At 37.6% G+C, this 11503-nt stretch overlaps 1 long non-coding RNA gene across 1 annotated transcript in view; it reads right to left on the reverse strand.

Moving 5' to 3' along the window:
- The window catches only part of LOC308037996, a 31894-nt gene extending 22536 nt beyond the window's left edge, over positions 1 to 9358 (reverse strand). The window contains exon 1 of the long non-coding RNA XR_013921868.1: positions 9264 to 9358. This is a non-coding gene — a long non-coding RNA (uncharacterized lncRNA). The remainder of the gene's footprint in view (positions 1 to 9263) is intronic.
- Between the last annotated feature and the right edge of the window lie 2145 nt (positions 9359 to 11503).

Genomic DNA, 11503 nt, shown 5'->3' on the forward strand with positions numbered 1-11503 from the left:
TCTCTGAAATAGTTCCTTTTAAATTAGATTAATTCCAATTATTTGAATCTTCAGATTATTTCATACTCCTTTTTTTGTGATCACCTGAGACACCAGCTCTGCTTCACATTAAAATATGGCAAAATAAATACTTTTGAGATAACTCTCATCTAAAGCACATATGTGATATTCATATCAGAAACAGTAGTGTTAGTCTGAGATTTAGAGCAGGGTCACAAGCCTTGTTCTCCTTACACAAGTAGAAAATAGGCGGTGGCAGATTTTGTGATGGTAATGAGATCTTTTTGGTATAAATGCAACCTTACAATAAAGAAGACCCATTTATCTTTTATTTTGAGAGTTTTTCATTGCTTTTCATATTTGAAAATAAAAATCTGAAATCTCTTACAAATAGTCAGCTTGGTGGAAGACTGTATTGAAAATTACTTTTCTCATCTGTGCTTTTCTGTTTCTTTGGCACTCAGCATCATTTCCAGTCCATTTCCACTTCAATATATTTTATTTCTCCTGGATACTCATTGAGTGACAGGAATGTCACATCAGGGAATAAAACAGTGCAAACTGCAATATGTTGTCAGGACTAAACTACAATTTTAACAATAGCTAATATGAAGAACTCCAGATAACTGGTAGCAATGTATCAACAGGCATCCGCAAATAATTATTATACAGTAGCTGGCAACAATCTGCCTTCCAAAAGCTGTTGAGGAGATATTTGATCCACATATTGTATGTCCATTACAGGCAACTTTCTAGGGAACTGCACAAAGAAATAAAAAATGAGGAAACACTGTTCTTTCTAAGAACAGGTTTGACTGCTTATTTTGTCTTGTAAACTTTGCCTCTAATTCCAATGACTTTAAAAAAACTAGCAATGCACAGCTTGTAGGTTTGGAGTAATTCTCTGCCTGTTTTTTAAATTGAAATCTACAATTCAAAATGTAAAATATATCTGCCTTTCCTATCTGTACAGTTACTGAATATGAAATTGTGTGCCCTGCCTACCTGCAAAATAGCTGAATGACACTTTAAAAAAAAGAGATAATGCAAAAGATATGTTTGGATTGAAGAATACCTGTGTGAGAACTACTTAGGTGAGACGGCAGCCAGCTCATCCACACCATACTTTGGATTTGCTTTCCTGACCATTGGTTCTATTTTCTAATGGAATCCTTCAGCTGTAATTGATGCACTGAAATTTGCCATCACACCAATGGAAACGTCCCACATAATGATTACATCCTCAGTCTGCGAAGCTGCTACAGACTCTGCTTTGTTGCCTTGACACCACCCACATGTCAGAGAAACGCACCGGCTGGGCTTGCTGGGCAGAATTCACCACCCTGGGCTTGGGTTTCCACTTTAGTTTTTTTGATAACTGCTCATTTTGTCATGTGCAGCACCATAAACTGGTGAGGTACAAAATGTCCCTCCCAGTTCTTTCTCTGTCCTTACTAACGAAATCTGGCCTATTCAATCTCATATCTTCTGGGGCAACAGTTACTTTGGTGATCTTTGAGGTAGAAAATTATATAGCCACATGAGTAAAGAATTGAACTGGAATAAGTTCATTCTCCTGATTCAAGTGTGATTTAAAACAATTAAAAACACAAAAAAGACCTTATGCTTGACTAGCACTATTTATCCCTGTTCAGCCAACAAAAAAGGTGACAAAACAGCAAATTGTGTGCTCTGGTTATTTTGACAGAAATACGATTATGGATTTATGCCTGATCTAGATTAAATTTGTACTGGCAAGTTGTCTGCTAATTCACAAGTCTAATATTAATGACTATAAAAGTAGGGTGCAGAGTTCACAACTACCTGTTGCCTTCCTTATTGGTTATTCCCTGAAATATAGGGGTTAGCCTGATTAGATTACTGGTTAATAGGAACAGGTGACTTTTGAAGAACTGTTATGGGGAATGTTAAGCAAGCATTCCAGTGACATAATTAAACTAAGTACTAAGGAGTAAGGTTGCACGTTAAATAATAACTGTGTTTACTTTCAAGCTTATTACCAGTTTGTTTTTTTTCATTGATGTCATTAACAGGTGTGCTGTGATAGTGTATTTTGTTTAATGGACAAAATGTTAATTATTAATAATAGCAAACAAAAATACACTCAGGATAGCAGAATTGCAGAGCACAATGTTCCAATGGCCAATAAAAGGTTACCTCTACACATCATTACTTCTTAAATTTTTGGTTGACATTTTTTTAAATCGGCTGAGATTAGAACAAATGAACATTTTTCTTTCTAAAACATTTTCAGTACAAACATACTGGAATTGATTGCAGGAATCTATTTAGTATTAATTGTTCTATGTGTTTGTTTTGAATAAATGTCAATTGTGCAGATTAAAAAAAAAATCCCCCAAAATATGTTGCAATGTAGTACACCTGATCGTAAGAACCATTTTAAAGTACACATTGTAGCATATGACAGTGAACTGTTTGAGACGTATACACTTGACAGAAAAATACTTGCTACTCTGAAAGAATATGTTTTCCTACCATTTTCCTTAAAATAAAGCATTCTTTCTTGTTTCTAACTTTCTTCATTTTTGTATCCATTCAGGCAAGTTACTTGCCTTTGCCCCTGCAATGCTTCATCTGAGTCCTGCTTAGACACCTGTAAAAGATTGCCATATCTATCTTGATAAAATTGGACCATTTCTAATTGTTACTCAGAGACATTGACCCAAGAAAACGAACATGTTCTGTTTTCCAGAATGGAAGTATCCCATGAAGGTAAAGGGAAGGAAATATGTCATCTATCAGTCCCAGTTCCAACTTCTTCTGCTGGGCTTAGCGAACACCCAACAGCCACCTCCTCCACCAGGGAGTGTCCTGAGCCTCTGAAAGCATCTGTATTCCTCTGAGCTGTTCTAAAGTCAATAACATTCACCGCAAAGGAAGAAAACCTGTAAGGAATCCTGAGGTTTGGGGTCAAGTTCTTCTGGGAACACAAGTGATCCAGCTTTTTGGACAAGGATGAAGTTTCCCAGCTGTGACCGCAAGAACCTCCATCCTACTTCTCTGCCTTTTGTGGCCTGAGAGGACACATCGACCAGCTCTGAGCAATGTCTAACTTTTTGGTGTCCATAAATGAAGATTTGGGCACCCAACAATAGCAACAAAGAAATAATGAAAGCAGGCCAAGAGACATATGGTAAACATGAGGGTGATAACTGTGAATAAAAACTCAGCACATTGTTTACATTGCTCTTGTCACAAGAAGACTGCTCAGAATTCCAAGGCTGACCTAGTTTAAGGTCTGACATTCTTGTTTAATGCTCCAGGGTAGGTACTTTTTTAAGCAAGATACTTCTGTTTTGCCAAGGTCCATCTACAATATACTGGCTGCCAGAACTAATATTTCTCTTAAAATATATTTGAAGGACAAGTCTTATGTACTTTTTTAAACAGAAAATGTGAAGGAAATTGTCAGTTTGGTAGAGGAATTTCATATACTATAGAACTAATGCTACAATATTTTAGAGTATTGATATAACTTCATATACCACCAGCATTCTTCTTACTTTGGAATAACTGAAATTAGAAAACTAAAAAGGAATTGAAGACCTTTTCCAGATGTTTGTCATTAGAAAACACAGATTTCCAACTAGTTCCATTAAAATCAACATCCATAAAATTCAAAGTCTGAATTTCAGCAACATTTTTGCCAATTTGGGTTTCAACTTACAAATAATAATTATTTTAAATAAAATTATTTGTGTATTAAACTCAGTTTTTAAAACACATGCATTTCCCATTATCTCTATAGTCCACATTGGGAACAGGCTTGTATTTATAATAAACAACTGTGTGTATAGTGAACTTTATGTATTTAACTGTTTCATGTGCTGTTTTTTGAGATTAATAGAGTGTATAGGAGTAGCTGTGGGAAAACATAGATCAAGCAATGTTAAACCAGGCTTTGTTCTGTAATTTCTCATTTACTCTCACAGTTTTTAGCTGGAGAAGGAGCTAAATAGCACATAAGACTAAGTAGGATAAATTTCAGCTTTAACCCAGAATTCTCTGACTGTTGGATCTAATCCAGTTTTCTCTGAAATCACTGGAAAAGTTCGCTTTGATTTCTCTGAGAGCTGGATCAGATCTTCTCGGACCCATCAGCTAAATCCTCTGAGACATATTCTTTGTTCTGCTGGATCTTGCTGGTCCCATGGAACTAATGAGTTCAACAGCTGTAGCTAAAGGATAAAGTTAACCCTATGGTCTTTTCTTTATATAGTTTTGTTAGGGTTAAAATTGCCCTTGCACTTGTGTGAAGGGAAGGAGGAAAAAGCATAAAAGGGAGAGGTTATACTTCCAGTTTTATTATGAGGTAAACAAGAGAAAGGTACATTTCAGATATAGGGCTCATATTTTGACCTTGACAACTCAAACACTGTCATCCTACAAGGTACTTTTGAAAACGAATTCAGCAGGGGTTCATTTGTTTCATACTTCTGACCTTAATATAACTGTAAATATTTTGCTCATAATTTTGATGACTGAATTAGTAAATCTGCCTCTACAATATGTTCCCAGAATGTAATTGTTCCACTCAGTATGTAATTGCTCCAATTCATACCCAGGCATAGCTGAGATCCACTCTGGTAAGCAAAGCCTGTTCTGACGTCTGAGGGGCTGTATCACGCTGCCCATATGTTCCTTCCTACTAAGGAGGTCACCCTGCTTTACAAGAAATGTAAAAGGTCCATTAGAAACTGAATTTGAGCAGTTTTGATAGGATGCTGGGTTACATAAAGAAAAACTCATTTTTTAAAAATAATATTATATGTTGTACTAGCATTTGTACACTTTGTAATGTTCAGTGTATTATCATGAAATTAGTCCCCGTTTAACCTTTACTTTTCTTTGCAGTAGTCTGCAAAATCCTTTTGTGTCTTTTCAGAGCTGCTGGTTGCTAAGCTGTAGAAGTCTCCCATTTTATACCATTGTTGTTAACTTTCACTGCCATAACCAATAAAAAGGAAATAGCAAAAAGTAATTTTCAGTAAGCTTTGAATTTTCATATTCTATTTTTCATCATGACCTGTGATCTCCATAAAGGAAAACACACCATCTGAAGTCAATGTAGAAAGCTGATCCGACTAAGTGATGTGAGATCTGTTTCTGTCACAGTAGATTATTTCAGACTGTGACACCAAAAACCATTTCAGAGCTCTGTAGACCTTCCCATTATCTCTATAATTCCTGCTGACGCTAATCAAGACTATTGTCCTATTTGCAAAGTGCTTAATACCATTTTGATTACCATTTGTTTTGTTTAGCCCTTGCCATCTGTTTTATTTTATGGCTTTCTCATGGACATTTGAAATAACATCTCAATTGTTATTTGTATAGTGGCCATTTTGATCAGAATATAAATGTATAATATTTTATGTCATGTATAACATATTAATATGCAGTTAAATTCTGATGAGCTATCTTAGAGATTAGAAGTGCTTTTTGGGGGAGGACCAGTCAGAAAAGTGAAAAAAAGACAGCGAGCCTTCAACTCTATGGGTAATTTCGAAAGTTGAACCTGTCCATCTCAAAAATTAGTACCTGACAGAGGGTTCCAATATCAAGAGTAAACTATGTTTGTCTACCTATAGAGAAACTCATAGAAGTAGAAACATTATAGGTATGATTGAATCTTAGAAAGTAAAAAACTGATAAATTCTGATTTTAACAGTGCTGGAATCAATGTACTAACAAGCTACTACATCAGCTAATGCTAAGTAGCTATATTCACTTGTATTCTCATTATTATGCTATTACAATTATGCCTTTGAGTGGAAACCTCCAGCCATTTACGTCAAAATACTGCTACCGAAGTTAACCCAATGCTTCCTTCTCTTACAGCTTTCCAAGTAGTTAGTTTAATAAAGAAACAATGTAGAGGTAAAATAAACCCACATTTTGAAGAAAGATAGAGTATGGAGACTAAAAAATATGAGCACGTGCTGTGAGTAGGACATTCTATCCAGCTTTTTCACAAAGGCCTCAGCCAAAGAAGAAGACGATAGTACAAAAATGCTAGGCAGTAGAAGCACTGGAATATGAATGCTTAGAAGGTCCTACAGTAGAAGTAATGATGATAAAAAGCTTTGTTGTTCAAGATATTTGTCTTGGAGCCAATGCTGACATCTGTAAATAAGGCTAAACAAAATCTCAGTGATGGAGCAGTTAATTAAATAAACATCTGCAGGCAGGTCTGGGACAGTGAGTCTTCAAAAATATTCTGACACTTTCTAGTGAGCCTCCTCACAAGTATTTATGAAATTCAAAATTATCCTACTGTTTGGCTTAGTAAAAACGTCAATAATTTCAACAGTGCATGAAAAAAAAGTGTCCAAAGCACAACTTTCACAGAGGATGCCCAGGAAAATCTTAATGAGGAAAAATTATTATTCTGAGGAGCCAGTTCTATCGAAAAAAATGAAGCATTACACCTTGCCTAACATAATATCAAGGGGCGTCCATCAGAGTTAGCTAAATACAAACAACAAAACAAGCAGTCATTCCGTGCCACAGATTTTAACCATGAAGCATTACTGTCTTCTACCTGCTGCAGAAATGTGCTTGAAGAACAATGAGGCCCGTGTTCCCCTCTGTTGTTACATCTGTTTTTTCACAATTGGCTCCGAGCCAGCCAGCAATGGGCAATGGGGTCACTCCCCGCTCCCATATACATAAAATTAAAAACCGTGTGAAATTTGTTCTCTCCTTCTGGAAAATGTAATCATAAGGGCCCAAAGCTTTGCCATTATGGGATAATTCAAAGCTGAGTTAACTAGGTAGCTCACAATATAAATATTTTGATTATTAAAAGACCCATTGTTTGGTTCCATTTCCAAAAGCTGATGCAATATCTGGACGCATGATATTTCCATTGATCTAAGCATCCCTGCCTGAGTCCCAAGTGGCAGAGTTCATAAGTTATGCTTCATAAAATGGTTGTTCCCGTAAACTGAGTTCTGCCATCAAGCCTGTATAGACTCTTTCTTGCAGGTACCAACCTTTGTCTCGACAAATCTCTGCACCTCTGACCTAATTTCACATAATTCCAAAACAAACCCCACAGCTGAATTGGCTCCTGCTCCCTCCCCGGCACAAACTGAATGACCTCTTCCTCTCAGTTATTCCATGTAGTAACTTGTTGAGCTTCCTCCTTTAGTCATTTGATATTGTCTGAGGAATGAGGAAAGAGACAACATTGCTTTTGACAGCAGCTTACCAGATAAATTAAAAATAAGCAAAGTTTGGCATGCTTATTAATGGTTGTGATTTTTAAGATCACTTGTACTTTCTGGGACACAGTAGAGAGTGTCTTTGTTCAAAAGGTGCTAATGATGAGCATTACCCTCATTCTGACGTGCATGACCTCCACCCTGACGTATGTGACTCTCACCATTTTAAGATCTGTGTTGTCTGGACCTGAGAGAAGACTCTGAGGAGTAATTTTCCACTGCCACTTAAATGTATCCAGGCTGTTGGAAAGGAAGGAATAAGCTATTGTTCTCATTAATCCATTTCCCCAGTAGAGAAAAATTAAAGGTATCAGAATTAAAGCTAGGCAGCAAAAGCAGATTGTGGGACCATAATTGGGAGGAGGATATGCTGCCATCAGAATATAATAGACAATATATTCCCATCTAATGATGAACCTTGGAAAATGAACTGCAACAAACAGTTTGCAAATATGCTGGGAACTGAATGTTGCAAGGTTAGTGTTAGAGTGACAGCTTCAGTGCACTGGCCACCTTCCAGTCTGGATAATTACATGCTGCTTACTCAAACAAGCCTACAGTTTCACTTACACGTGGTATTCTTTTCCTATCTTGAAATATGGTAGAGAGCTGCTGTGAGTTCATTAATAATAGAGTATTTCAAGAGTAGGCAATCCTCCATTCTGTCATAGTGTTTGCAAATTGTCTTAGAGCAATGTAGGTGTATGTAAAGTGAACAGCCAGGCACAGTTAGACCCTGGCATTAATGAACTGTTTGAGTGCTGATGACTTTAAACAAGGTTACTTTCATTCCTTACACTCTTTAGAAGGTCACTAATTTTGATTGGTTTGCTCTGAATTATCTTTGTAATCCTGTTTAGGGGTAAAACAGTAATAATCTGGTTCACATGTCCATGGGATTTTGTGCTGTCACTTTAGGAGATTTGAATTTCTTCTGCCATGTATTCTGAGAATTAGAGAACAAAGGATTCAGTCTGAGACTGAAGCAACGACATGTTGCTGTTCACGCATCCAGTAGGTATCTAAATTCTCGCTATAGTTAAAAAATAACACAATGCTCAACACTGAAGATTAATTTGATTTTTAGGTGAAAGGGCAGATACTGTTTGCATCTAAGAGAGCACATCAGCTCTTAATTCTTGGCAATTATGTCCACAGACCTCATCCACAGAACTATGTCTGAAAGCAAGTCCAGGTTATTTATTGCTCCTTATTGTCCTCCCACATTATTCACTGCCCATCCTTATCTCAGAGCTCCTGTGCACACGCAAATGTACTCCTGGACTTGCGGATATTTGACTAGAACAAGCCTATGTTCTCCTCTGATTCACAGGCCTATAAAGTAATTGATGTGTACAGGAATGCAGGTTAAAGTGGCCACCGACAAACCTCCTTTGCTCACAAAACATTCATTGAAGTTCTAACGCCTCTGCCAGCACCTGTGCAGTGTTTTGTTTTTATATGCATGAAGAAGAACTAAAAATTAAGAGTAGAAAGCAGAAAAGTAGACAGCAAATAAAAGAATAGCAGAAAGTAGAATGCAAATAGCCAAATGGTGGTGATTATAAGGGTTATTCTTGATACTACAAATGAGAAGTAGGAGCAGAGACAGCACAGGCACAGTGTGGCAGGAAAAAAGCAAACCATGCTGTTCTAGGACGCCATGCAGGATCACCTTGCCTGCTAAGGTCACCCTTGCTGGGAGTGCTCAGTATGCCCGTGAACATGCCAGTGACTTTTTAACCCTAGAGGGCAGCAAGAACATGCTCTTCATTGATCCGTACAGCAATTCCTGTAACCCAGCGTCCTCTAGCAGAAACCATGGCACTGCCCTCCATATTGGCTTGTGTTTTGGATGGTGACAAGCCCCACATTCTTCTGGACATCAGGGTAGACCCTTTATTTTTCCTTTCCATTGGTGATTTCTACCAAGAAGAAGAACTACCTACTTATTGTCTGAAAGTTCAACACAAAACCCATCACATTTCTTACCTTCCTCCAGCAGGGAACTGCTGTGCCTCCAACCTCTGTCACCGGCACCTTGCTGGCTGCAGCTCCGGTCTCTTTGGAACATAAGGAAGAAGGGCAATGAAGACAAAGATGTATGTAAACAATGGCAAGTGGGAAAAGAGCATTAACATCCTGGCCAGTGTTTTGAATGTGCAGAGTGCCCCTAGGGATGGTGGTACCAGAAGGTACCTTCTGCTCTCATTCTCTGATGCAAACTCTCTGTAGAGAGAAATCTTAAACTTCTGTGACAGTCTTGATACTTTTGGCTGTACGAAGTGTTCTCCAATCTCATTGTCTGTTTTTGACAAAGACCAGTCTCTTTGGATCTGTTAGAATAATTTCATCTCTAGATGAGAAAAAATATATGTATTTACATACCTTATACAGGTATTTAACTTATAAAATGAAACTAGGGCTAAATAATCCTACTGCATGGACATGGTTGCATTGTGCTGTTTACGTTAAAATTCAGTTGCATGTCAGTTTGCTTTTGTGTTTATCTAAGTAAGGACAACAGTCCCTCTTGAGAAAAATTCCATGTTATAGAAACTATAGAAACTGATTACCCTCTGCCTACTTGGTGGAGGGAAGCCTAGGGTGTGTTGACACTATTTTTGTTCATCAACCTTTGGGCATAAATAAAAGCATCACTGAAAGTCAATTAAGAAGACAACACAATTTATCTGACTCGGAGATAAACACAGACTTTTGCTTGACTTCTTCCAAAGAGAATAACCGACACTTACAGGCTCCCTCAAAAATCACATCGAAAATTCAGTAACTGGCCTCCAAATAGAAGGCATGTGTCTCCTCGAGGGTGACTGACATCTGGTATGGTTAGAGCTTTGACATCTGGTACGGTTAGAGCTTTGGTTGTTCTCTTTTTTCCTGGAAATTATAAGTAAAGTGGAGAGGCATAAATTCAAGTTCTGGATATTAACCAGTAAAACTACGTTCTTTTGAAACCCTTGTCTATTTTTGCATGTCAGTCTGGACTCAGATCTTGTTTGAGATGGGCCAGCATAAAATTCAACACTTCAAATAAATTTTCTTGTATTACGAAGACCATCCTTTAGCAGAGATTTCCAAACACTGCTTCTCATTAGTAGAGAGCTGTGGTAATCGGGAGGGAAATGTTTCTTTTGAGACCAAAACCAGACATGGCTGAATCCAGAGCCTTACAGGTTACCTGGCTTATTGTTCATCTTCTTGTGAACTGTGGCAGAAAATGGGCTGTTTGAAACTACAGTAGTCCCCCAGGTCTTTCCATGGAATAGCTCTTTGCTCCTTTCTTGCTGACACAACTATGAGCTCAATGTCTGTAAATTACTTTTGAACTACTTTATAATTTGCTTTTGCAAATGGAAGTTGTAGGCATATAAAGCCATCACTTGGCTTCATACCACTACCTTATATTAGTCCCCATTAAAAACTTGCATGGCTCTCAGTAAGAAACATCTCTGTACCATTACAAATAACCAATAAAATCATTAAGAGAATTTTTTTCAATAGACACTAGGAGAAGAAACTCCATTTGATTTTTTTCCCTTATCAAGGTGGTAATAATGACATTTACAGGCCAGGATGCGGTCTCATCCTTTCTCCATGTCGTGTTTAATTTTGATGACAAATGCCTCATGAACTTATATAACACAGAAAAAGAGATCTTTCTTCCAGTATATCAAAGTACATCTTCTTTGCTGCCTATTAATATCTTGTAGCTAAACCTCCTGACTTTCAGCAAAGCCCTTAAAAAGAAAATTATTTAAAGTTAACTTGTTCTCTGAGACAGTTTTTTTAACTGCCAGTGATTCATGGACCTTATGGGGGAGCACTGAAGCCAGAGCATGTCAAACAACACACCTTCTGGGTATATTCACCATCTTCCCACTCAGATTAAACATCAGCAAAGTAGGAATTTGTAAATGTTTACTTCATTGCTTTAGATCTGAGTAATAAGCTAACCCTCCTGACCTGAAAAAGTATGAAATCACTGTACCAGCCCCTCGTCTACCACAGCCCACAGAGGAACAGAAATCTCTAAATGTCAGACAAGCTGTTTTTTTCCCCTGGTAAGGCTACTCTGTGATGTTAGCGTGAGTGACCTGTCCTATCTCTCAGAGAAAAAATGTGTTTCAGTTGAAAATATACTCTGGCACCTGTAAAGGAAAACAACTGCAGGTTCTTTAGCGGAATAAAAGAGTGAAATCACGGCCTGGGGA

The sequence above is a fragment of the Nesoenas mayeri genome (assembly GCF_963082525.1).
Source record: "Nesoenas mayeri genome assembly, chromosome: 2".
Taxonomy (NCBI): domain Eukaryota; kingdom Metazoa; phylum Chordata; class Aves; order Columbiformes; family Columbidae; genus Nesoenas; species Nesoenas mayeri.